General features: G+C 33.5%; 1 long non-coding RNA gene across 2 annotated transcripts in view; it reads left to right on the top strand.

Moving 5' to 3' along the window:
- Positions 1-801: 801 nt before the first annotated feature.
- Positions 802-24755, top strand: part of LOC134735378 (uncharacterized) — a 478226-nt gene continuing 454272 nt past the window's right edge. The window contains exon 1 of one of the 2 annotated variants that reach the window (XR_010118414.1): positions 802-841. This is a non-coding gene — a long non-coding RNA (uncharacterized lncRNA). The remainder of the gene's footprint in view (positions 842-24755) is intronic. The other variant, XR_010118413.1, reaches the window with a different exon arrangement.

The raw sequence follows: 24755 nt of genomic DNA, 5'->3' as shown, positions 1-24755 counted from the left end.
TCTATATCCTTGCTACTACCTAATATTTTCTATCTTATTTTAAAATTTTAGCCATGTTTTCTGGAGAAGTAGAGGCATTGAATCATTTTTAGACTTTTATATATAATGCAATTTATCATCAATAAATATGACGGCACCACCAGTAGGATGGATGTGCCTTACACTCAATCCGAAATGGTAACCCTATCATTGTTTTCATTTGTTTTTCTTGATAATTACTATAGGTGAACATTTTTGTGTTTGTGCTCTTTAGATATTGTCTTTTTTTAAAGTATCACATACAATTTTTTATACATTTAATATTTTTATTTTAAATTATTATGAATATATAGTTGTGCATATTTATGGAGCACATGTGCTCCATAAAATAAAAAAATAAAATGGATAAATAAAAAACAAAGTATTATTTGGTTAATGATTATTTATTGTATATATATTATTCCATTAAGTCCTTTTATTGAAATTTTATTTATTGTGCCATAGTGGTTAGCAAATATTTTGCAAAAAATTGAATTCAGGAAAAATATGTACTGTTATAAAAACTCACCATGTAAAAAATTATACTTCTTCCATTACTGAAATAAATATTCATAAGCACGTTTAAGTATTATTTTCTCTGATTAAAGATGGGTTTTATTTTGTGCTACAACTGGAGAAACTACATAACTTGCACTGACTACAGTGGCATATAATTCCAATGACAGCCCTTAGCCAAGTTTTCTGAGTAGTATATCTTTGAAGCTTCTCATTCAGGGACTCCTGTCAGTCTTTAATTGACCAATATTATGAACCAGTAAATTGTAAAAAAAAAAAAAAAAAAAAAAAAAAAAAAATATTGTTTGTCTCATACAGCCTCTAAAATTTAACATAATGAACATTTTTCACTTCACATGAATTAAACTAATGCACACTCTGCAGAGAAATAATCCTCAGCTTATTTAAAATAAAACATAAATATTTTATTGCCTGTTTTTTTAATGTAGCTTAAACTTTACTTTGAAAATTGTTACCTAAACTGATGAGAAAAATGAATCTCCAATGTGATAATTTATGAGTCATCTTTTCAATCAAGTTTCTGTGTTACTTGGATATTCCAATGGGAAAAGAATGACCCATGACATTCTGTAAATAAAAATCTTTCTTTAAATAAAAAATCATTCTATGAACAAAAATCAATTGTGAATGGACCATAATATTAAGTATAAAAAGTTAAGCACACACACACACACACACACACACCACATACAGAGTAATATTCTGGAAAAAAAACTGGAAAGCATCTTCATGATCTACTATACCATAGTACTACCCGTTAAAAATATTTGATAAATAATACTGCATGAAAATTCAGACCCCTATTAAAAACACATTAAACACTATAAAAGCAAATGATAAGGTGGGTAGAAAAATTGACATCATGTATAAAGTAAAATACCCAGAATATAGTGATAACTTCTTCAACTTAAGTTTTAAAATATACAACTCAATACAAAAGAAGGCAAAAGTGAGGAGAGAGGATAAAAAGGGGAGACAATAGGTACAAACATACAATTTGAGAGAGAGAATTAAATGTAGTGTTCAGTAGCACAATGGGACAGCTTTACTTAAAAATAATGTATTGTATGTTTCAAAATAATTTAAAAAGTGGAAGCAATCCTGAGAAAAATGAACAAAGCTAGAAGTATCACATTACCTGACTTTAAATTATACTACAAGACTATAGTAACCAAAACAGCATGGCGCTGGTATAAAAACAGACCCATAGATCAATGGATCAGAATAAAGAACTCAGAAATAAAGCCACATGGTTACAGTCAGCCTATATTTGTCAAAGCTGATGAAAGACACACTGGGGAAACGACACCCTATTCAATAAATCGACATGAAAAAATTGGATTGCCATATGCAGAAGAATGAAGCTGGACCTATATTTCTCACCATATACAAAAATAAACTCAAGATGGGTTAAAGATTTAAATACAAGACATGAAACTGTATACTAGAAGAATATCTAAGAAAAACTCCTCTGGACATTGGCCTAGGCAAAGAATTCATGACTAAGACTTCAAAAGCACAAATAACAAAAACAAAAATAGACAAACATAATTTAATTAAACTGAAAAGATCTTGCACAAAGGAACTATCAAAAGAATGAACAGACAGCTTTTAGAATGAAAGAAAATAATTGCAAACTATGCATGCCACAAAGGACTAATATCCAGATTCTACAAGAAACTCACACAATTCAACAACAAAAATACAATCCCATTAAAAAGTGGGCAAAGGATTTGAACAGACATTTTTCAAAAGAAGACATACAAATGGCCAATAAAAATATGAAAAAATCTTCAACCTCACTAATCAGAAAAATGAAAATAAAACAACAATGAGATACCATCTTACACAGTCAGAATGGCTATTATTATAAAGTTAAAAAAACAGATGTTGGCAAGGCTAAGGAAAAAAGGGAATGCATATAGTTTGTTGGTGGAAATGTAAATTAGTGAAATATCAATAGAAAACAGCACGGAGATTTCTCAGAGAACTAAAAATAAAGCTACTATTCAATCCAGCAATTCCACAACTGAATATCTACCCAGAATAAAAGAAATCATTATATAAAATGGATACCTGCATTCATATGTTTATAGCAGCACTATTCACAATAGCAAAGATATAAAATTAAACTGAGTGCTCATCAAAGGATGACTGCATAAAGAAAATGTGATATATATCTGTAGATAGATACGTATATCTATATCTAGATATTGATATATGTCTATCAATATCTAGATAGACATATCTCTATATATATATCACATATATATATCTAGATTTAGATACATGTATCTCTATCTCTGATTTTCTTCATGTATTCATCCATATACATATAGCTAGGATATATGTACTAATTTATATATATATATGTATATCTCTATCACATTTTTTTTTATGGCTGAGTCATATTCCATTGTGGTGTATATACAGCCATTAAAAGGAATGCCATAAAAAAGAATGAAATCTGGTCTTCTGCAGTAACATGCATGGAATTCGAGGCACACTCTTAAGCGAAGTAACACAGAAAATTACAGACTGGAGGTCATTAACTTAAGTGAAGTAGCTCAGAAAATGAAAGTTAAATACCACATGTTCTTACTTGCAAGTTGGAATTAAATAATGTACACATAGACATAAGAGTGATACAGTGTAGAATAATAGACATTGGATACTTGGAGACTTGGAGGCAGCCGGGAAAGGGAGGGTAAGGGAGGAGAAATTACCTAACAGGTACAAGGTACAATGTTTGGTTAGGGTTACACTAAAACCACAAACTTCACCACTATGCAATATATCCATGAACAAAACTGCACTTATACACCTCAATTTATATAAATCATTTTTTTAAAGCATGTAATTGGAATGTTCGTAACACAAAGAAATGATAAATGCTTGAGGTGATACTCCAATTTTACTGATTTGATCATTACACATTGTAAGCTTGTATCAAAATATCACATGCGCTCCATAAATATGCACAACTATGTATTCATAATAATTTAAAATAAAAAGATTAAATGTAAAAAATTTACTTGATACTTTAGAAAAGGCAATATCCAAAGACAACGAACACAAAAATGTTCACCTATATTAATTACTAAGAAAAACAAATTAAACCCAGGAAGACACAGGGATAGACTTTAACTCTCATCTAGAATTCCCTCCTTCTAAACATTCTGTTCATGTTGTATGTACTTGATGGCATCTTCTCCCATGTTATCCTGACATGGGGTGTTACTTTCTCACAACAAGACACTTATTAATAACTACACATAGATTTTGGTTGTGCATGTGTAGCTGCTCAATTTTATTCCTCACTATGAATTTGTTTCTCTATCATATATTTCAAAATATACAACATCCTGATTTTGTCACTTATCGGACTGGCCGGAAGATGTTAGTGCTCTCTGACTTTTTGTCTAGTTGACTCTGTGTCTGTATTACTGCAGTTATGATTAACAATCTACAATAATAGGCATAGGAAATACCTTGGAGAAAAAAATCCTTTCCTCCTGAGGCCCCAAACAATAACCAAGAACACTTAGGAATTTTCTGTAGTTTATGTGGCATTATTGAATATGTTTTTCAATATTGTATTGATACTATAGGCATCTAGTAGAATTTCACATTTTAAATTGAGTAAAAGTTTAATTGTTTCTGCTTTGGTCTATAAATTAGTACCAAGTCAATTGGTGAAATATGCCTCAAAATTCTTTAATTCGACAAATATGATCAAGTACCTAGGTTTATATAGCCCTTTATATAAACAAGAATTATCTCGATATCATTATTGAATAGACTTTTGCTATCAATATTTATTTCTTCTCATATCTGAAATGAATTATGTAGTTGAATGAATCTGAACTTTGAAGTCAGACAGACATAACTGTCATTCTCAGCTTCATCCAAAGCTGAGTGACTTTGACTATGTACTAACCACTAAATCTTTCTGGTCTTTATTATCCTTAAAACCATTTGACGTACATACCCTTCGATTTTAAGTGAGTGTTAAGTGAGATCATGTATACAGTAATTAGCAGAGTGTCTAGTGTATAAAATGGGAGTGAACGTACTAGATTTTTTTAAAAAACTTTTTTATTCTCAAGTAAACATTTTAGTGTTTGAATGTTGAAAGGATCCAGTGAGGTTTGAGGATTAAGCAAATGTTCCTGATTTCCTCTTCTCACTCTCAGTTAAGACAAATAATATAGAAGGGTCTCCCAAGGAGGTACAAGTTGTGACAAAGTGTGGATGATGTTATATCAGGTTCACTAGAAACTCATATCATGAAAGTTAACTGATTGCCCCTTTTGCTAGATACAGAAAATCCTCATGAAGACCAGCTAGATGAGAGCTGCAGGTGTCCGTAGTCTTTATACAGGTAGTAATTATTCCTCTAAAAATAATTCAGAACTTCTCTGAGACAAAAATCACAAATTGAACACATTTTTAACTATCAATAAATGAGAAGTAAAGAAATAATATTAAAAGATTAATAGTATAAAAGCTTAATCTAATTTTTTTCTTACATTCAAAGTACTAAAGAGATAAAGGAAGAAACCACATGTAGGATCAGGTTTTGTACTTTACTTTGTTAATATAATGTGTTGCACTAAGAGATGTACTAATATTAAAATCTCTTCCTTTATCCAATGTATGTGCTATTATTTATTTTAACATACTCTTAGATTTTAATGGTGCATAACATTGTTGTGTTCACATTTATTAGCAAAATTAACCTGCACTTTTCTTTTTTGGAGTTGTCTTTGTTCACTTAAGTTTTCAAAGTATCGTAATAGGAAGGTTGCTAGATACAAGAGCAATATCTAAAATAAATAGCATTTAGCTCACCAGAAATCAATTCTTCATTCTTAGTATGTTAGGACTAAAACTAAGCAAATATATGTAAAATTCTGTAGAGCGAATTATCAAACTGCGTTTTTTAAAAAAGAGGTATAGAAGAGGACATAATAGAGAACCATGCCAACTTCACGTTTAGGATTGTTCAATATTACAGGGATGTATTATATAATTTCTCTGTAAATTAATCTACAGGTTTTAGGAATGTTCATTTAAAATGCCTAAATTGCTGGAGAGTGCTATTAAAAATGATTATAAAAATATGTGTGGAGTAAAGCTAAGCCCATATTGAAAAAATAAAATAAAAAAGGGAGTTTTTTTATCTTGTGATAGCCACATTTACGATAACACTGTATTAATTTAAACTATGTGATATGACTATAGAAAAAGGCAATGAAACAGAATAGAGAAACCAAAAATGAAACCAGAAGTGATGTGTTTGTAAGATAGAACAAGTTTTCTTGAAGAAGAAAACATCTACACAAAGGAAAAGAGGTAAATTAGACCAAATAAATAAATAAAGCTTGTGTTCAACAAAAGACAATATAATTAAAAATGCAAATAAGGAAGGAGTGTTGTATATAATCTCTGAAGGATTAGCATTTCATCACACCAGCAAGAAAGTAGCCTCCTAGCTACTCAGGAGGCTGAGGCAAGAGAATCACTTGAACCCAGAAGACAGAGGTTGCAGTGAGCCGAGATCCTGCCACTGCACTCCAGCCTGGGGGTCAAGAGCAGGACACTGTCTCAAAAAAAAATAATAAAATAAAGAAAAAAGAAAGTGACACTCTCTAATAGAAAAATAGGCTAATGATATAGACAAGTTGTAGATTTTTTAAATAAACAATGAAAACTGGCTGAAAAGTCCAAGGTCAGGGGTCTAGCAAGATTGGATATTCCTTTGCCTGTTTCCTTCCTGACATGCTGCAGTTAGCAGTTGCTGTGTTTCTTCACCTAAAGCCCAGTTCCTTCAGAATAGTAGATTTTACCTGCCTACAATTTTTCCTTTTTCAATTGAAAGATGGTAATTAGCAATGCTTCTCCAGTTTTTATTATTCTCTCTTCATTGAGCTTTCTTCATCCTCTGCATTGAGTGAATTCTGAGTTTCCTGTTGGCATCCTGAATGAAACAACCAATAATGACCATCTTCTAGATACAGAAAATCGTGCCGGGTATATTTTATCTCATTTAATTACTTTAGCAACACTTTGGAGCATGCAGCCATATATCTGTTACAGAGATTACAAAACAAACAAACAACTCAGATCCTATAGCTAGGGATTTGAGTTTTAACTCAGTTTAAATTGTCACTAAATCTTTCCACTAAACCAAACTGCTTATTAAGTAAAACTGGCACATATGGATTTGGAATAGATACTACTAACTCTTGGTAAACAGACACCTTAATATACATTTTCCCAAAGCACCATAGTCTTTGGTCCTCTACTCCAAGTCTGCTCTGTAGATAAATTTAATGTTTTCTTTGCTCTCAACAATGGGAAAGTGTTTGTCATTCCATTTTATTCTTTCAGAACTTTTAGAAATCATGATCCCACCTCTTTACTAACTATATTTTCACCAAGTGCTTTTTAATCTCACTGTTCTCTGACAATATTTTCTACCATGCATCTTCTTGGCTAATTTTTACTTCTCTTTTGTTCACTTATTCTTCCTTTCTGTCCAGTATATTGTGGTATAAATCTAATCTAACTCGTATGGGAGTGAGGCTTCTCTTGAATGGGAGATCATTCACTTATGACTGATGATGGTGTGTCATGAAGGATATTCAGGCTGATGTGCTGTGACCTTCCTTTGATTATCCAGGGCTACTTCTATAATAATTCCACCAAGACATGTCAGAATGTACTGCAGATACAGGCATTTAATCTCCTGCACCATGTCTCTATCCTATGTGGAACAGAAATTCCCCATTTCAGTTAATTGCCCGTAAAGGCCATGGTGGCATTTGATCAGAACACCCATAGTCACTGTCACAGTATAGTACTGCAGATAATGTTTTTTCTTCCCTTTAAATCCTTCTGGAAACTGAAGAAAGATGAACTTGAACTTACTGGGGCAGTTGCTGAACAAAATATATTTTCTCGAATAGTTTGATATAGAAATATACCATTTTTGTATGACTGCTCATATTTTACTAGCTATAGATTACGAGGTGAGGTAGCTTTTACATAGTGAAAGAAAACCAATCTTCAAAGAAAAAGACCAAGGACTCCAGTTTGGTTAAGTCATTTGCATACATTTATAAAACTCCTTGAACTGAAGTTTATTCACCTATAAAACTGTTCTGGAAATTATATTCGCCCAATATTCAATCAACATCTACTATTAACCAGACCCAGCGTTAATGCTGATAATAAAGCAAGAAAAGATTTTCAATAAAGGGCCCTGCCTTTAGAGTAAAATAGACAATAAACAAAAAGTATTTCTAGAACATGTGGTTCTCTCAGAGGTTATTTTCCTCTGAAGAAAAATAAAATGAGTTATAGGGTGGATAGTTAGTGCTATGTGGAGGGGTGAGGAATGTGCTCATATAGGGTATTAAGAACCTCTTTCCTGCAGTCACATTTAACAGTATATTAGTTTCCTATTGGTGCTGTAACAAATTAACACAAAATGTATAGCTTTAAAAAACACAAGTGCATTATTTTCCAGTTTCTCAGATGATCAGAAGTTCTAAAATGGTAAGCAGGCTGTAGGAGGAAATCCGTTTCCTTATCTTTTCTACCTTCTAAAGGCCACCTGCATCCCTTTGCTTGCAGACTCAACCTTCATTTTCCAAAGCCAACAATGGCATCTTGCAGTCTCCCTCTCGCTCTCTCTGCTTTAGTAGTCACACAGCCTTATGTGACTTTCCTGTCTCCCTCTAATAAGAACCTTGTCATTACCACTGAGCTTACCTTGATAAAAGTGGCAGAGCCACTTTTACCATATAAATTATATGCAAGTTCTGGGGATTAGTATTGGACATTTTCGTGGGGATGATGGGGTTGTTTATCCTGCCTTAAATGATAACCTAAAAAAATAAGTAAACATACCTAGCAATATCTGGGGAAAAGCATTTCAATCAGAGAAAACAATAAAACAGACTTAAAGGTCAGCTCACACTTGGGAACTTGAGCAATAACTAGATACTGTTGCATCTGGAAAAGAACAAGTGAAAAAGAGGTGGGTAAGAGACATGTTTGGTAGGGCAGGGAGGTGGATAGGATGGAGAATAATGCAGGGACTTACAGAAATTTACTCTGAGATATATGATATGATTTTGAACAGAGGAAAGCTGTGTTTTGATATGTTTAACAATGATGTCTTATTTCTTGATGGAAAAATAGAGGGCAAGAGTAGAAATGGGGAGATTAGTTAGAAGGCTGTCACAATAATCCAGGGAAAGGATGATGGTGGCTTGTATCATTGAGGGATTGTCACAGTGAGGGAGAGATAAAATGTTCACATGCTGAAAATATTTTGAAGATAGAGACCAAAGAGGTGATGATCAATTAAAATAGAGATTATAATATAATATAATATAATACTTTAGATCATTACTTTACAATGTCAAACTTGAAATTTTGAGCAATGGGAGAGTCATGTGTAATATAATAACCATTGAAGGAAAATTTACACTAATATTTTCAGGACATCTTTTACTCAATTCCTATGAAATAGGTTTACTGAATTCTTACGATTGACAGAATAGTCTTTAGAACTAAATTTTCTTTTCTGTCAATGAAGTTGTATGTTTGTCAAGAGTCAGTTTGGGTTTATTCTTACATCTGTGTATATGAGTTTTGTTTAATATAATGAAATATGAGTGCAAAAGAGAATTATTTTATATATATAATTAAATTCAGTGACTTATACAAAAAAGTAACTAAATGAAACTTTTGACTTATACAAAAAAAGTAACTAAATGAAACTTTTTAAAATGACAATATAAAATACTAACATACATATTTTAAAGCCTTAGAAATCTATACTTGATTACTTCACAATTTTCATTAGATTCCTTTCCCTCTATCAAGAAGGCAAGTGTGCAAATTAAAAATGATACATTTTGGGTGTGGTTTATACAAGAAGGACAATAGGGAACCCCAAACAGTGGACTCAGACTCAAAGCAAAGATATTAACTCTAGTACAAAAGTTTTGCAAATAAATATGCAATTATATGTTATAAATTAAAATATTTATAGACTTGGTTTTTGTCACAGATTTGGTTGATATCCGATCTTGCTAATGTCTAATTTGAGTACTTCCATTCTGCTTTTTCAGTTTATTGAAAAGGAAAGTAATATTAGTCCAAGAAAGACCTGATAAAAGATGTCCAAAATGGCTTTAGCTACATAAAATTTGTATATTTTTATTAAAAATATATACATGCCAGGAAAATTGTTTTTCAAAAACTATCAAAAGTGCTTAGTCCTCTTTATTTAGAAAGATTTACTGATACATTAGAAAATTCTATCACTCAGTAGTCAAATAGGTAAAGAAACCACAGAGGAGATGCAAATTTATGTATATATATGAAAATTAGCTTCACTGGTAATCAACAAAATGTAAATTAAAAAAATAAGATTAAATTTTAACTATGATATCAGCAAAGCCTAGCCAAATTATATTATGGAAATTGATTGTATGTAGATAAAAATAAAATTATTGTAACACTGGCAGGGATGCTATGTTTTCTAGCCTTCCAAAATACTACATAAAATATTCGTACCATTTCACATAATGTATCATTCTGTGGAATCTATCTTAAGGGGATATTAATAAACTCACAATAATATTTATGCACAATAATGTTTGTTGCATAATTTTATATAAACAAAAAATGTTGGAAATAATGTGACAGTTGAAATTATAATTACTGAATAAATCATATCAAATAAATATGGCTTATTGTCCAGGAATTAAAAATGTAAGACGCAAATGACTTTAAGTGAAAAAAAAAAAAATGGAGACGGGCAGAGCAAAATTACTGAAAAATCCTCTAGTGAGTGCCCACCCACCCCCCATAGGAACACTAAATTGAATAACAATTGACACAAAAAGCGTCTTCATAAGAACCAAAAATCAGCTTGAATATCAGCTCAGCCACAGTGGGGTAGAGCACCAAGCACGCTCTTGGAGTCCTCAATTCCAGCCTTTGGTTCCTGCATGAAATTGTGTGACCTGCCCTTGGCCAGAGGAGAGTCTATTACCCTTCAGGGAGAGATTCAGGAATGGTAGCATGTACCACAAGCTGACTGAAGAGCCCATAGGCCTTGAGTAAACATTGGTGGTAGCCAACCAGTATTTACAGTTGGCCAGGGACTGTAGTAGCCATGGGAAGAAACCTCATTGTTTGAATAAATAGGAGATAAGAGTGGGAAGGACTTTGTCTTGTGGCTTTTGTGCCAGTTCTGCTACAGTAGAATAGAGCACCAGGTAGATTCTTAAAGTCCCCAGTTCTAGGCCCTGGCTTTTGGATAGTGTCTCTAGACACACTTGGGACCAGAGGAAACTCACCAACCTAAAGGGAAAGACACAAACCTGCCTCGATTTGCCACCTGCTGATTGTAGGCCACTCGTGCCTTGAGTAAACATAGGTGGTGGCCGGTAGTGTACACTGTGAGCCTTGGGAGAGACCAAATGATGAGCTGGCTTTAGCTCTGACCCAGAACAATACCAGTGGTGGTGGCCATGGTGGTGCTTGTGTCATCCCTTCCCCAGCTCCAGGCAGCTCAGCGCAGAGAGAGAGACTCCATTTATTTGGGAGAAAGAAAGGGAAGAGAAGGAGACTCTCTGCCTGATAATCCAGGGAACTCCGGATCTTATCCAAGACCACTTAAGGCAATACCTCTGTGAGTCTCCAAGAGCCACAGCATTACTGGGCTTGGAGTGCCATCTAAAGGTGATACAGTGGCAGTGGCCAAAGACTTAGATCACAACGCCTAAGTTCCTTCAAATACATGGAAAGTCTTCCCAAGAGGATGAGTACAAACAAGCACAGACATTTATAACTACAATAAATACCTAATTCTTCAATGCCCAGACACAGAAGAACATCAACAAGTATTAAGACAATCCAGGGAAAAAATGACCTCTCAAAATGAACTAAATAAGGTACGAGGGACCAATCCTGGAGAAACAGAGATATGTGAGTCTTCAGGGAGATAATTCAAAATAGCTGTTTTGAGGAAGCTCGAAGAAATTCAAGATAACACAAAGAAGAAATTCAGAATTCTATCATATAATTTTAATAAAGAGATTGAAATAAACAGAATTAAGCAGAAATTCTGGAGCTGAAAATGCTATTGACAAAATGAAGAATGTATCAGAGTCTCTTAGCAGACATGATCGAGTGGCAGAAATAACTAGTGAGTTTGAAGACAGGCTATTTAAAGATATAAAGTGAGAGGAGACAAAGAATAAAAAAATGAAGCACACCTATACAACTAGAGTTGAGTAGTGTTGTATAGTATTGTATAGTCCTATCAACAACTAGAGTTGTATAGTGTTGTATAGTCCTCAAAAAGGCAAATCTAAGAGTTATTGGCCTTTAAGAGGAGATAGAGATCGGGGTAAAAAAATTATTCAAATGTTACAGAGAATGATATCAATATTTAAACACAAGAAGGTTACAGAACACCAAGCAGATTTAACCCAAATAAGACCACCTCAAGGAATTTAATAATCACATTCCCAAAGATCAAGGATAAAGAAAGGATCCTAAAAGCAGCAATAGAAAATAAAGGAATAACAGACAAATGAGCTACAATACATCTGGAAACACACTTCTCAATGGAAACCTTACAGGCCAAGAGAGAGTGGCATGACATATTTAAAGTCCTGAAGGGGCAAAACCTTTTATCCTAGAATAGTCTATCCAGCAAAAATATGCTTCTAACATGAAGGTGAAATACAGATTTTCCCAGATAAACAAAAGCTAAGGGATTTCCTCAACTTCAAATCTGTCCTACAAGAAATGGTATGGGGGTTCATCAGTCTGAAAGAAAAGGATGTTCATATAAAATGAGAAATAATATGAAGGTACAAAATTACTGGTAATAGTAAGTACACACAAACAAAAACCTCACAGAATATTATAACACTGTAATTTTGGTGTGTAAACTCTTCATACCTTGAGTAGAAAAACTAGAAGATAAATCTATCAAAAATAATAACTACAACAACTTTTCAAGATATAGACAGTATAAGACATAAATAGAAACAACAGTTAACAAGCATTGCAATTAAGTGAAAGTGCAGAACTTTGATTAGTTTTCTCTTTGTTTTTGTTTGTTTGCAGTCACTGTTGTTATCCATTTAAAAAAATGAGATATAAGTTGTTTTTTGTTTGTTTGTTTTGTTTTGTTTTGTTGGAAACGGAGTTTCACTCTTGTTGCCCAGGCTGGAGTTTAATGGCGCGATCTTGGCTCACTGCAACCTCTGCCTCCCAGGTTCAAGCGATTCTTCTGCCTCAGCCTCCCAAGGAGCTGGGATTACAGGCATGCACCACCACGCCCAGCTGACTTTGTATTTCTAGTACAGATGGGGTTTATCCATGTTGGTCAGGCTGGTCTCGAACCCCTGACATCAGGTGATCTGCCCACCTCGGTCTCCCAATGCACTGGGATTGAGATGTAAGATTTTACTTGTTATATAAGCATCATGGTAACCTCAGATGAAAAAACTTACAAGAGATACACAAAAAGTAAACACAACCACACACACAGTAAATTAAAGCAGACCGCCAGAAAAAAATCAACTTCACAAAAAGGAGGACAGAAAGGAAGAGAAGACTACATTATGACCAGAAAACAAATAACAAAATGGCAACAGTAAGTTCTTACTTATCAATAATAAGGTTGAACGTAAATGAACTAAACTCTCCAATCAAAAGACAGAGAGTGGTTGTTGAATGAATTACAAAAAAAAACTGTTTGTTTGTTTGTTTTGTTTTGTTTTGTTGGAAATGGAGTTTCACTCTTGTTGCCCAGGCTGGAGTGTAATAGCGCGACTCAATGATCTGTTACCTACAAGAAACACACTTCACCCATAAGGACATATATAGACTGAAAATAAATGGATGTAAAGAGATATTCCATGCAAACGGAAACTAATAAAGTGCAGGAGTAGCTATACTTACTATAGACAAAATAGATTTTAAGACAAAAACCATAAAAAGCAACAGAGAAGATCATTATATAAAGAGTAAACTCAGTAAGAGGACATAATAATTGTAAATATATATGCACCCAATGCTGGACCCCCCGGATATATAAAGCAAATATTTTTAGTGCTAAAGAGAGAGCTATACTCCAATACGATAATAACTGAAGACTTCTATACTCCATTTTCTGCACTGAACAGGGCATTCAGACGGAAAATCAACAAAGAAACATCAGATTTAATCTGCATTATAGACTAAATGGACCTCATAGGTATTTACAGAACACTTCATCCCAGAGCTGCAGAGCACACATTCTTCTCCTCAACACATGGATCATTCTCAAGGATAGACCACATATTAAGCCACAAAACACGTCTTTAAAAAATTCAAAAAATGAAATAATATGAACTATATTCTCTGGCCACAGTAGAATAAAACTTGAAATCAATAATAAGAGGAGTTTTGGAAACTATATAAACATGGAAATTAAACAATGTGCTTCTGATTGACCAGCAGATAATGAAAAAATTAAGAAGAAAATTAAAAATTTCCTGAAACAAGTAAAAATGGAAACACCATATATTAAAACCTATGGAATACAGCAAAGCAGTGTTAAGAAGAAAGTTTATAGCAATAAGCAATTATATCACGAGAGACAGAAAATCTTCAAATAACAATCTAACAATACATCTTAAAGAACTGGAAGAGCAAGAGTTAATCAAACCTCAGATTCTTAAGAAAAAAAGATTAAAGCAGACATAAGTGAAACTGAAAAAATACAAAACATCAATAAAACAAAAAGTTTGTATTTTGAAAAGATAAACAAGCTCAACAGAACTTTAGCCTGAGAAAAAAACAAAGAAGACCCAAATAAATAAAATCAGAGATGAAAAAGAAGACATTACAACTAATACTGCAGAAACTCAAAGGAACATTAGAGGCTACTGTAAGCAACTATTTACTAATAAACTGGGAAACCTAGAAGAAATGAATAAATTCCTAGACCATACAACATACAAAGATTGAATCATGAAGAAATCCAAACCCTGAACAGACTACAAGGAAGTAATGAGATTGAAGCTGGGAAAAAAAAAAAAAAAAAAAGCTTCCCAGCAAATAAAACCCAAGGACCCAACGACTTCACTGCTGAACTTTACCAAACATTTAAAAAACAAATATCAATCCTACTCAAACCATTCTGAAACATAGAGATGGAGGATATACTGCAAAACTCATTCTATGTGGCCAGTAGATACCAAAACCAGTCAAAGACACATAAAATAAAGAATACTACAGGCCAATATCCCTGATTAACACTGTTGCAAAAATCCTCAGACCAAACCAACTTCAACAATACTTTAAGAAATCATTCATCTTGACCAAGTAAGATTTATCCCAGGAATGCAAGTGTGGTTTGACATATGCAAATCAATTAATGTGATACATCATACCAACAGAATGAAGGACAAAATGTTATGATCATTTCAATTTATGTTGAAAAAGCACTGGTAACATTCAACATGACTTCATGATAAAATCCCTCAAGAAATTGGTTATAAAAGGAACATACCTCAATATAGTTTTCAGGAAAAACTGAAAAGCTGTCCTCTATGATCTGGAACAAGGATAACTACTTTCAGCACTGTTATTCAACACTGTACTGAATGTCATAACTATAGCACTCAGACAAGAGAAATAACTAAAGGACATCCAGATTGGAAACGAAGAAAAATTATCTTTCTTTGTAGATGATAAGATCTTATATCTGGAAAACCCTAAAGTCTTCATGAAAAAACTAATAGAACTGATAAATTCAGTTCATTTGTGGGATACAAAATCAACATACAAAAATTAGTAGCACTTCTATATGCGAACAGTGAACAATCTGAAAAAGAAATCAAGAAACTAATTCCATTTACAATACTTAACCAAATAAGTGAAATATCTTTACAATGAAATCTACAAAATATTGATGCCAGAAATTGAAAAGGACACGACAAATTGAAAGATATTTCATGTTCATGAATTGGAAGAATCAATATTGCTAAAGTATTTCTAAAAATTGAAAGATATTTTAGGTTCTTGAATTGGAACAATCAGTATTGCTAAAATTTTATGCAATCTACAGATTCAATGTAATCCCTATCAAAACACCATTTGCATTGTTCACAGTAATGAGAAAAATAATTCTAAAGTTTATAAAGAACCACAAAAGACCCAGAATAGCCAAAGCCATCTTGAACAAAAAACACAAATTGGTGATCACGTTATCCAAATTTGAATAATACTTCTACAGTAACCAAAACAGCATGTTACTGACATAAAAACCGACACATAGACAAATGTAATGAAATAGAGCTCCCAGAAACAAATCCACACAACCTACAATGAATTCATTTTTGAAGAAAGGTGCCAAAAACACATATTGGAAAAAAGAACAGTCTTGTCAATAAATTGTGCTGGGAAAACTGGATATCTGTATGCTGAAAAATGAAATCAGATCTCTGTCTCTTGCCATATAAAAAAATCAAATCAAAATGTTTGATTTAAATCTAAGACCTAAAACTATGAAAATTCTAAAAGAAAATATTGGGGATACTGTCTAGGACATTTGACTGGGCAAAGATTTCTTGAGTGATACCCCATAAGTGCAGGCAACTACAGCATAAATGGACAAATGGCATCACATACCATTAAAAAGCTTCTGCCCAGGAAAAAAACAATCAGCCAAGTGAAGAGACAACCCACAGAATGGGAGAAAATATTTGTAAACTATCGATCTGATAGGGAATTGATAACCAAAATATACAATAAATTCAAACAACTCATAGGAAAAAAATCTAGTAATCTGATTTTAAAACGTGCGAAAGATCTGAATAGATATTTCTCAAAAGAAGACATACAGATGGCAAACAAGTATATGAAAAGATGCTCAATGTCATTGGTCATCAGAGAAATGCATATCAAAACTACAATGAAATATCATCTTACCCCAGTGAAAATAGCTCTTATCCAAATGACAGGTAACAACTAATGCTGGTGAGGATGTGAAGAGAAGAGAATTTTCATACACTGTTGGAGGGAATGTAAATTAGTACAATCACTATGGAGAAGTTTGGCAGTTCCTCAAAAAACTAAAGAACCACATTATGATCCAGCAATCCCACTGCTGGGTATACACCCAAAAGAAAGGAAATCAGTATATCAAAGAGATTTCTCCCATGTTTATTGCAGTCCTATTCACAATAGCCAAGATTTGGAAGCAACCTAAGTGTCCATCAACAGATGAATGGATAGAACATGTGGCACATATATACACAACGGTGTATAATTTAGCCATGAAAAAGAATAAGATCCTGTCATTTGCAAACTGGTGGAACTTAAGGTCATGATGTTAAATGAAATTTGCCAAAGACAAACTTGGCACATTCTTACTTATTTGTGGGAGCTAAGAAAATTAAAACAACTGAACTCATGGAGATAGAAAGTGGAATAATGATCACCAAAGCTTGGGAAGCACAGTGGGTGGTAGTGGTGTGAGAAGGGGAAGTGGGAATGGTTAATGGGTACAAATATATACTGAGATAGAATGAGTAAGATTTAGCATTTGATAGCACAACAGGGTGACTACAGTAAATAATATTTATTGTACATTTTAAACTAATGAAAAGAGTATAATTGGATTGTTTGTAACACAAAAAAGGATAAATGATTGAGGTGATGAATACCCCATTTACCCTGAGGTGATTATTACACATTGTATATATGTATCAAAATATCTCATGTAACCCATAAATATATATACCAACTATATACCCACACAAATTAAAAATTAAAAAAGAAAAAGAACATGCATATAAAAGATGGAAAGACATATTCCAGCACTTTGTCTTAGATGCAATTATTTGACATTTTAATTGCTTCTTTAATATTTATGGAGCTACAAATTCTCAAAAACAATCATATATGAGTTGATGTCAGAATAAAATCAAAAACAAAAACACATTTAGAGAATAATGTTTTCCCATCTTACCTCTGCACTTGTTATAAAGATTAACTGTAGAAATAAGTTGCAAAGAATATTGACCTATATAAGATTTTGTAAAGTATTTTATAAGCATAAATTATTTAGAACACTTACACAATATGACTTACTAAACACATATTGGCATCTCATCAACCAGCTTGCCTACAGGGATAAAGTTTGTCACTGTTAACATTTTTTTTTTTTTTTTTTTTTGAGACAGAGTCTCTCACTGTCACCCAGGCTGGAGTGCAGTGGCGCGATCTCGGCTCACTACAACCTCCACCTCCCGGGTTCAAGCAATTCTCCCGCCTCAGCCTCCCGAGTAGCTGGGACTACAGGCGCATGCCACCACGCCCAGCTAATTTTTGTATTTTTAGTAGAGACAGAGTTTCACAGTGTTGGTTAGGATGGTCTCGATCTCTTGACCTCATGATCCACCCAACTCGGCCTCCCAAAGTGCTGGGATTACAAGCATGAACCACTGGCACCAGGCCTTTCTTTTTGTTTTTTTTTTAGGAATACAAGCACTGAAGGCCTTGGTAAAATATGAAAATGGTATTGTAAAGGGAAGCCTGTTAATATGGCTTATCCTGTGTTAAATCATAGTAGTATTGAAGTAAAACAATTATATTATTACTTTAAATTGTTTTTAATCTAAACATAAGACAAATAATTTCAAAGCCAAATTGAATGTTGCCACAGATATGATGAATTGTATACGAAGCAAATGAAACTCATGGGGAGAAACACCTAAATTTGCTTTGAGGGTGACAGAAAAGCCTTACAAAGGAAATGATAATAGTGCCTTTTGAGTGAAGAATTAGTTATTTGCCAGTAGAAAAAATATAGAAAGAGGTAGAGAGGCCAAGGATACCTGAATAGGAAGTTTCAAGCATTCTGTCTTTCTGGAATATGTAAATATCTACTCGTTCTTCAACTCCATTAAATGCTTCTTCCTAAATATTTTAAATTTGTTTAATGCTTGTCGAAATTCAACCAATATAAAAATTATTTTTTCATTACAAACTACACAGTTAATAATAATGTTATCTGTTTGAGTTATCTATTGCTCTACAACAAATTACCCTGATTTTTAATGGCTTAAAACAATTTATTATCTCATCGCGTCTATGTGTTAGGAAGCTGAGTACAACTTAAATGGGTGCCTCTGTGTAAAAGTCTAACAAGCTGTAGTCAGTGCTACAGTCTCATCTAAATGCTCAGTTGCTGGGGGATCCACCTCCAAACTCACTCATGTAGTTTTTAGTCCTTGCCATGTTTAGCTATCCACAGGGTTTCCTTAAGGCATGGCAGACAGCTTCTTTTATGGTGAATGATGTAGGAGAGTGAGAGAGAAGAGAGAACACTGAGGACAGAAGCCTTAAGTTTTTGTATAAGCTACTCTTGGAAGTGAAATCCCAGCATTGCTGCTTTATGCTATTTGTTAGAAGAGAATGAAGGAGTTCACCCACATTCATGGAGAAGGGAGCTGGTATACAATTCTCACATTTCTGTTTGTTTTAGGTGATCATTTCAAATATGTTTATATAGCAAACAGCCTTGGAAGACAGAGATAATGTCTCTCTCTAGAGCAAAGGATAGGTGTGTTCACTGTCTAATCTAGTAAAAATGATGTTACCCTCAGGGTCAAAGTTTCAGCAGGCTTACTGCCAATTTTTAAAAGATCTAATTGTCTTGAGGTTGGGCTTCCTCTCCTTTAACAAAATCTATTGTGTGTGCAGGTACTGCCCTGGAAAAAAATGGATCTTAGGGAGTAAGTGCAAAAACGTTCTGCCTAATGCTCTTACTGTAAGTAAGAAACTGTGATTTGTCTCTGACATTGGAGTCTCATGTCGTCTCCAAGAATCCATGTTAGCAAGAAGCTAACTTGCAAGTAGGGTAAAAATCTCGGACCATCCAAATTCTTAGCACAAAGGTTACATAAAGGCATGAATACCTGGAGTGCGGGATCACTGGAGACAATCTTAAGGGTTGCCTACTACAGTAGCCATCTCTTTATTTTCTTACAATGGAAGAAGAGAAGGACAGAAGAAAGAGAAGAAATGAGGGGAAAAATCAATCATTTATTGAGTTTATTTCATGCTCCAGGAATTTAAACACAAATTAATTTCCTTGAGGCTTAGCAGAACAACAAGAGTACAATGAGACACACATTTAAAAAAAGAAAAAAAAGAAAAAGAAAAAAAAGGAAAGGAAGGAAGGGAGGGAGGGAGGAAGGAAGGAAGGAGGGAAGGAAGGAAGGAGGGAGGGAGGAAGGGAGGGAAGGAAGGAAGGAAGGAAGGAAGGAAGGAAGGAAGGAAGGAAGGAAGGAAGGAAGAGAAAGAAAGAAAGAAAGAAAGAAAGAAAGAAAGAAAGAAAGAAAGAAAGAAAGAAAGAAGGAAAGAAAGAAAGAAAGAAAGAAAGAATACACTTCCCAAAGGTTAGTCAGCTGGTTGATGAAGGACTTACACTCAAAAGGAGGTGTTCTGGGTCAAGATGACAATGTTTGTTTGTTTGTTTGTTTTTAATGCAAGAGACACAAATTTTCAAAAGTTTATATTGCTGGTATCTGATCACTACTGGTGTTAGCAAATCACAACAGTGCATTTTCTTTTCTAGAATGTTACAGGTATGGATCATGTAATCTTATTTGAATATTCCAGTAAGAGAGTAAAGATAATCATTGAAATGACTGCTTCTGATAGGTCTTTGTCTCATATATTTATCTCTAAGTAATAGCTCAAAAATCTGTATCAAAGTTTTACATGCCTATCTATTACTTTGGTATTGAAATCTTCTTTCTAATGGAATATTTAAGTGAAACACAAGGCTAAACTTCAGGACTTTTATTAACTTCTAGTATAAAATAATATTATATAAAATGGACTGTACACTTCACAGATAATTTATATTTTAGAGGATTTCTCAGCCTATCAAGTTTGTTATCAAGGAAATTACATTTTGATTTTTGAAATTGTTATTCAGTGCTTTGCTGTCTCCAGTACTTGGGTTTGACTACAGTCAATGAAGTTTGGTCATTTTTCTGTTTTATCCTATCTTTTTAAAAGTGTTAAACACACAGTCTGATCTGTTGTGTCATCCAAGCATTACTTATTCAATTCTGTTGGGATTAAGTGGATCTTTATATTTTAAATCTATTAAGTTTAATTCAAACAAACTTTTATCACTACAAGTCCTATCCTTCATAATGAAATGAGCTGTCATACTGTGTACAATTTTTAGAAGGTTGTTATATTTAGCTTAGTGAACCACCCTGGTTTCTACTGATTGACTTATATTTAAATTTTAAAGAACCAGTCATAATGATAGATTTTAAAACTCTGCTCCCTATTAAGTCCAGTTCATTTGCCATACCCATGGGCTCTGTCTTTTATCTATATTTTACATGTTTGAGCTCCTTATTTTTTATTTTTTAAATGTTTGAATCTTACCATTGTAGTCTTAAAACACTTCTTCAATTTTACTGATCATTTCACATTCTTTGGATTCCTTGTGATTTAGTGTGCCCAGAACAGTTGACAAACTCTTTTAATGTAACAAGGTGCTGTCTTATCATTTCTTCTGAGTTTCAGTTTAAGTTTCTTTATTCCAAATGTTTATTTTACCCTCTTAATAAGATAATTATTCTCCTTGACAGTAAAGTCAGAAGCAAACGGGGAGCTAAATAATTGTGTATTCTCGCCTACATTTAACATCACACCATCTGTTCAAATCAGCCCAACTATGTCTTTCTTGCTTTTTGTTTTATTTTTTAGCATAACTTTTATGAATAAAAATTCAAGTATGCCTGTTTATAATTGCTCCCACTCATTTGAAACTTATGTAGTTCCATTTAGCCATATTAATATTCATCAAATGTAATTTTTCTTCATCACATTTTCATTCATCTTTGAAATGACACAACTAATCTAATTACTCTAATTTCTTATAAAATTGCTAATACTGGAGAACACATACTATAAATAAAAACTACTTTCACTCGATTCATCCCCGACTTCAGTCCTTTCCTTAGGGTAACCCAGGCTACGGCTTATTACCTGTTGATTCAGACCCTTCTCTTTGTGTATTTCATATATTATACACACACACACATAATTACACACATGTGTACACATGTCTATATCTTTTATGTATACATATTACATATTGCTTAGCAACCTGGCGTTATTACCTGACAATATATCACAAATTTCTTTCCATTTTAATAATTCTTATTTTGTTTTAGAGCTGTTATCTCTATAATCAATGTACCATAATTTATTTCAATATTTTCTATCAATTCATTACCAATTTTTAATTTTTTAAGATAATAACTATTAGCTACTCTCGGGCATGAAGGAGTTGGGTCAGTGGAAATCTGAGAATCGGAGAGAGAACTGAGAGAAACCCACAAGAACCTCAGCATTCACACTGAAGACCAGACAATGGAGATGGGATGGGCAGGAAACTTCAAGGAGACCTCCAGAGCTGCAGATACTCAGGACCTGCTGACGTGTGAGGGCAGAAAAAGAGAACTAAGAGAAATGCCACTAGTGTTTAGAACTTATATCAAGTACCAAGCAGTAGGCATCTGTGGCTAAAGATGGAGTGAGAAACCTCAGAGAAACACTCTTGAGGCACCAGTGAATTGGGTGGGCTGATGTCTGACATCAGGGCAGATCACAGATTAAGCCTTGTTAAAGAGAAAATTTTGAGCCTATCCTCAATTAATGTGGAAGCTGCAGTTAATATACCATAAGGATCAATAAATCCTAACCCCATTCAATCACAGACTACATTGAAACATCTCTGTATAGTCACTTCTTGCCAGAAGAAGGGGTATATTCTTTTTAGGGTATAAATAATATTTACAATAGTCTCTACTGTCTTTTATAGACAATGGCTGGCATTCAATCAAAGATTATGAAGTATTTATAAAAGTAAGAAAATGTGACCCACAACCACTAAACAATCAATAGAACCAAACTCAGAAATGGCCCAGATATTTACATTATTAGTAATAATATTTATAACAGCTACAATAAATAGATAAAAGGATCTACCATATGATCAAGTAATTCTACTCCCTTTCACTCAAGATAAATAAAAGTATATGTGTACAAAAAGGAATTATACACGAATGTTCACCATAGCTCTGAAAAAAACCCAAATACTCATTTCTTTAGATAGAACCCAAATCCAGAGAAACAGATTTACAAGTTGTCATATATATGTATTGGAATATTTCTCTGCAATAAAAATGAAAAAGGTATTGATAATCATTAGCCATAAGGGTAATGGAAATTAAAACCACAGGGAGATACTACTACACATTCATTGTAATAGCCACGATCAAAAAAATGTTGAGGACGCCAAATGTTGGGAAGGTTATGGAACACCCAGAACACTGTTCTGATAAAAGCATAAAATGGTACAACTGGGAAAACTGTTTGGTAGTTTCTTTAAAAAAAAAGTGTACATGCATCTTCTGTATGACCCAGAAATTCCATTCCTAGATATCTAACCAGATAAAGGAAAATATGTTCACAAAAGCTTGGAAGCAAATGTCCAAAGCAGCTTTATTTGTAAGTGCCAAAGACTGAAAAAGTTGCCATCAGTCCGGCAACAAGAGAATAGTTAAGCACACAACAGTACTCAGTAATAAAAAGGAAAGGAAAAATTGCTTATACACATCTAGCAAGCGGGAATCTCAAAAACATCATTCTGAATTAAACTATACACACACAAAATAATTTTCATTTATATGACTTTTAGAATAGGAAAAACAAATTTTTGGTGATAGAATTGAGGTAAGTGTTCACTTCAAAAATGGGGGAAAAGGATTGTCAGAAGGCATAAATAATGACAGAATTATTTTATTCCTGATTGTAGCAGTACAGGATAAATGGGGCATGTGTTTGTGAAACTGATGCGACAATACCCTTAATTTCTATGTAGTTCACTATATGTAAGTTCTATTTCAAATTTTAACAATATTTCAGGCCAAACATAAGTGTTTAGGTAATTGTTTCAGGTGTTAAACTGTCTCTGAAAGATTAAGTTGTGTTTTATACTTCATTTGTCTTAAGTGTGTCTTTTTGGCTTTTCTATCATGATGTATTTTTAAGACATGATTCCTCAAATTAAACTCTGTTATTTTACACAGTTCATAGAATCTGATTCTATCATTAAATTATCACTTAAGTTTCAATGTCACAGCTTCTTCCTTTAATATGACTTGATAAAGACTACTCATTATGAATCATGTCCAAATACTGATAAATTATCTGATAGGTTCACATTCACCACAGCATGAACATAAATAGACCCACTTGTTCCTCATTTCTTAAAGCAAAAAATAAAGAGTAAAAATTCACAGTTCATACTCCTAGAAAAAAAATACTAGGTGACAGAAACAAAGGTGATTTTTTTCTTATTTTTTTATCTGAATATTTTGTTTTTTTCAATGAATATGCATAAGTTTGTAGTAAAAAATTCACAATATGTTTTTAAATATTTAAAATGAATTTATTCTTTCAAATAGCTCAACAAATTATAAAATTGGTCAAGATATGGGGAAATTCTAGATGCATAGGAGAATCTACTTAGGTGAGCTCTTACTGCAGACCCAAGCAAAATAACTATGGAGAGCATAGCACACCCTCCCACCAGTACTCCCTCACCTATTCATCTTCAAACCTGCTAAGCAATAAGCTTAGAATAACCAACATGAAAACACGTTGCACCACAGAATACCTTCTGTGCAATTATATTAATTGTTGCAAAGAGTTAGTGTCTCCACACCCAGGACTTAACTCTTCTTGGAACTACCCCTGAAATACTATGACAGGAAATTACACAAACAACATTACTGATATGGTTCGGCTGTGTCTGCATTCAAATCTCAACTGACTTGTATCTCCCAGAATTCTCTCAGGTGGTGGGAGGGACCTAGGGGGAGGTAGTTGAATCATGGGGGCCAGTCCTTCCTGTGCTATTCTCATGATAGTGAATAAGTCTCATGAGATCTGATGGGTTTATCAGGGGTTTCCACTTTTGCTTCCTCATTTTCTCTTGCCACCGCCATGTAAGAAATGCCTTTCACCTCCTGCCACGATTCTGAAGTATTCCCCAGCCA

The sequence above is a fragment of the Symphalangus syndactylus genome, chromosome 20 (assembly GCF_028878055.3).
Source record: "Symphalangus syndactylus isolate Jambi chromosome 20, NHGRI_mSymSyn1-v2.1_pri, whole genome shotgun sequence".
In the NCBI taxonomy this organism is placed as follows: domain Eukaryota; kingdom Metazoa; phylum Chordata; class Mammalia; order Primates; family Hylobatidae; genus Symphalangus; species Symphalangus syndactylus.
Note: the sequence above shows the minus strand (reverse complement) of the source record. Positions and strands in the feature narration are given on the sequence as shown.